Source organism: Otolemur garnettii, unplaced genomic scaffold, assembly GCF_000181295.1.
Source record: "Otolemur garnettii isolate 467f Iridium unplaced genomic scaffold, OtoGar3 scaffold00001, whole genome shotgun sequence".
In the NCBI taxonomy this organism is placed as follows: domain Eukaryota; kingdom Metazoa; phylum Chordata; class Mammalia; order Primates; family Galagidae; genus Otolemur; species Otolemur garnettii.
Genome location: NW_003852396.1, coordinates 35,546,681 through 35,551,264, shown reverse-complemented (window position 1 = coordinate 35,551,264; position 4,584 = coordinate 35,546,681).

Here is a 4,584-nt window from a genome sequence, read left to right as displayed (position 1 = left end):
ATTCAGGTGATGGGCACACCTGACACCTTACATCCCTGACTAAAGCATTATAAAATCTATCCATATATCAAAATAATTTGAACTAATTTACTATTTTCAAATTAAAAAAGAAATATATTTCAGTTGTTCTAAGAAACTTCCATCTATATATTAATTAATTTAATCCTCAAAACAACACTGTGAGATAACAAATTAGAATTATTCCCATTTTACAGATGAGAAAACAGAGGCTTAGAGAGTTTAAATAATTTCCCCAAGGTCACATAGTTGAACAGAAGCAGTGTGACTGTGGAGCCCACATCATTACCACAACATTATACTGCCTACTATGGCTTGAGTACTGTGTCAAACCTTTTCACAAACTTTGTTTTATTTATCAAAATTCTTGCATGGTTTTTTAAAATTTTTTTATTTTTTTAATTTTTATTAAATCATAGCTGTGTACATTAATACAGTCATGGGGTACAGTGTGCTGGTTTTATATACAATTTGAAATATTTTCATCAAACTGGTTAACATAGCCTTCATGGCATTTTCTTAGTTATTGTGTTAAGACATTTATATTCTACATCATTTTATGGAAAATAAACATATAAAAAATCCTAGGTTAAAAGATATCAATTATAAACATGAAACTACAACCCAGAAACTCTAATGCTCCGATCAGTGTTCCACCTGTGACATCACAAAATGAAGGGGTATCACCCACATGGCACCCAAAGATAAAAGAAGGAAGTGTGCAACATTGTTGAGTCCCTACGTATGTTTATGACATTTTCTCCTCTCAATGCCTCAAGAGGCATATTATTCTTATTTTAAAAATTGGAAATCAAAGGCCTACAGCAGCTAAGTAAATGTCCCCAAATTACATGGCTCTGTTAGGATATGAGCCCATATTGTCTTGGTCCAAAACCCATGGTTTTCCTTTGAGCAGGAGCAGAGCATGACAGAAAGAAGTGGAGACTTCTGGGAACCAGACAACAAGGGGGGAAACTATGAGGTCGGGTGTTGTGACTCACTTTCCTTCATGAAACTTCCTGAAAAACTCCTGTTTCCTGAGTGTCCTGAACATTTCCTTCCTCTGTCCTCTGCTCCAGTCTCTTTTTTCCCTCCTGTGCCTCTTTTGGTCTCTTGGGCTTCTGCCTCAGAGTCATCCCAAAGCATCAGAGGAGGAGGGCAAATGTGACTAAGGAAGGGAGGTGTAAGATAAAGTTACCTTTCCTCCTTTGGCAGTTCTCTGGCCATGGGAGGAAGAAAAGGTGGTGTCTCCATCCATCTTTCTTTGTTCTGATGCTTCAACTTTCTTTCCAGTGTACTCCCTGTGTCATCTCCTAACCAACCTAACTATCAAGAGGACCCTGATGAGTCAATGATATCTGAATAAAGTGAGTAGATTCTGTTCTGCTGATTCCTCTTCAAGTGGTCAATTGTCCTATGTTTTCTTTACTTCTATCCAATATACCCATGTTATTATTCCTCTCTACATCTAATAAAACCCCAAAGTGCCCAATATTTTCCATATCTGGTCTATTCTGTTAATACTGAGTCTAATATCAATTTCTTCATCTTTTCCAGCATAGCTGCCTTCCATCCCTACACTCTTTCTGATCTTCCATTCCTTGTCTCTCCTTGTCATATTCTGGCTATTCCATCTAATCTTCTTTCATTGGGATTTCATTGTTTATATAGCAAGTTCATTCTATCTAAATATCTCTTAGCCTTTGTAATTCAATCTTCCTAAACTTAATCTAACTTCTTCATGTTTTCTCTTGTCCCTGAAGTTTTACATTCAATGTATGTTTTCTTAACATATTCTTTCAACTCTGTTATATTTTCTGCTAATCCACTTAAATTCTCTATTCTGAATTATTTATACCTTAATTCTTTTTACATTCTGCTTTTTCTGTATTCCATTCCTACTATCTTAAATTCATCTGTTGTGCCCATATTATGGCTTCCCTTATTTTTTCATTCACATATAAGTCATTAAAAATCTGTAGCTAAAGCAGACCCCGTAATAGGAACTATTATTAGAAGAAGAGACTGGCATAGCAATAAATAATCTATTCTGTAGAAGTATGTGTAGTTTTGGAGAGGTGATAACTAAGAAACTAGGGGGAAGGCAGTAAAAGTATGGGTAGAAAAGTATAGGGACAGACATGAGAGATAATTTAAGAGGCAGTTCAAATAGGACTTGGATTAGCCATGTGTAGAATATGTGATGTGTCTGAGGATAAGACGGGTAGAAAATATCTAGGAAGTTTCCAGATCTCTGGTGTTGCCGACTTCACGGAAGCTAATGTCATTCACTATGATAGAGGAATATCATGCACAGAAAAGATTTTTCTAAACATTGTGTATTTGAAAAATCCATTTCATATCCAAGGAATTACTTCCTCTTCTTTTTATAACTTTAGGGACATATGGGCCCACTTTAGCTACATAGTTCCTCCTTTATATCTATCAGAGCAATCGAAGTAATGATACAGCAAGTAAAATGACATACAGAATTTCCTGGGCTCTAGTAGTAGTAGTATTTAGAGGAACCTCACCAAACCTATGAAGAGAAAGGGGGAAAAAAGGGGAGAGGGACTCATTTCTCTATCAGGAGATGCCACATAAACCAAGACTGGAAGGCTAATAAAAGTTAGCTGTGCTCATGGAGAGCACATGAGCAGTGCTATGAAGTGATATACATGTTGTGTTCTGAGAGCTGCCTGGTATATAATAACAGTGTTGACTGTGGCAAGAGAAAAGGTTTTAGTGGAAATAGTGGGTGGCCTTCTTAAATGGTTTGAACATTATTATTTGGGCAAATAGACACTATGGTAGGAAAGTGGGGGAATAAAATGGTCCTATTTTAGCTTTAGTGGTAAGAACACAGGCAAAGAGACTGGTTAGAAGTTCACGTGTGAAAGGCTAATGTTTTTCAAGTGTGCAGCACATTAAATATCAAGGTAGAAAATGCTAAAGAATAAGTATGAAAGTCAGAGGGCAAGAAGGTCAAAAGCCCCATGACTGGCATATGAGGCAGGTATTGAGAAGAAAGGATCAAGGCTGAGGTAATAAATGGCAGCTATGGATGTGAGGGTCTCATTTATGTATGTGTGTACATGTATGGTGTGGGGATAGGTGTGGCAGCTTACACTTTTAGGGACGAGATGATGAAGTCATGTCCCTACTGCTGGCTTATGAGTTTCTTGAGATAGGTACGTGTTTTCTGAATCAGGTACCACCATTCTTGGCCCATTCTACAGTTCCCAAACCTTTGGACTGTGGAAAGGGACTTGTCTGTTCCTTGTTAGGAACCAGGCTACACAGCATCACTGTCCCATCCTCTCCCCAACCCCCATCTAGAACATAACTGATAAACCACTAATTCCAAAAAATGAAATAATGGGTATGGATGGTAAGAATGAGAGTGATAAGAAATTCAAACAATGCAGTTGCATTACAGTCCTGAAGTAGTGAGAAAAGTTTCAAGGGCTCCTGTACTGGGTTATGCTCAAGTACTGACAGCACGGCATAAAGAGAAGAGAAATTCCAGGAGAAAACAATCAGAAGGTTGAAGATTGATTTGTCAATACATTCTGCCCTTGCTAGCCTCAAAGAAATAGATCTAAGACTGAAAAGTTGAGAATCTTCTGACAGGAAATAGCATCCAAATGTTCAACTGACTGTACTCTGTTACCCTTTCTAATCTCTGTACTCTCTCCCAATGCTACAACAGTACAGGGACACTGGGCAGAAAAAACCTTTTGTTTGTATCAACTCCAATGTGGAAATTCTAACTTCTGTTTTATGTGGGACCCAGAAAGGACTTGAAGTTTTGAAAGGACAAAGTGTTATCTTTGATACCGAGATAATCTTGGTTTTTTTTTCTTTTTATTAAGACTCATACACATAGATCATGAATACATTTATGCATTTGCAGGATACAATGTGTTGATTTTTTAATACAATTTGGAATACTTACATAAAACTAATTAATACGGCTTTCACCTCATTTACTTAATTATTGTGTTAAGACATTTATGTTCTATACTTGATAGATTTAACTTGTACCCTTGTGATTTGCTCCATAGGTGTGGTTTTTTATATTGGCCTTGAAGCTAAGGAAGATGCTATACTCTGATTCTCAGTCAGTACAACTTTTAGAACAATGTGATTCTAAATCCTTTGGCCATCCAGTATCCATTTCCTAATCTAATATCTAGGTGCCTCTCAAGTATTGAGTTCTGTAGGACTTTCATTTTACTGGTGCTGTGACTTCCTTGTGTTCCCCCTTAGTCTTTCTTCCTTGTAGAAGGGAATTGCTTCCCTAGCTGATTCTCAACTATTTTCTCTCTCTCTCTTGTAAATCTAGGATGTATTTCATAGCCCCTTCTTCATGTTTCCTGAATGTTTTTGAAGCTCTGAGGTCCCAACTTCCTTGTTCCACCTCTTACTATATCTGTGACCCTGCTAGAATAAGTCCTTTAACACTCTCTACTTCAATTTCTTTGAACAGTAAGTATAGACTTTAAACAGTACTAACCCACAGGATTATTCTGAAGAAACAAGTGAATTAATTCTGAGAACTCT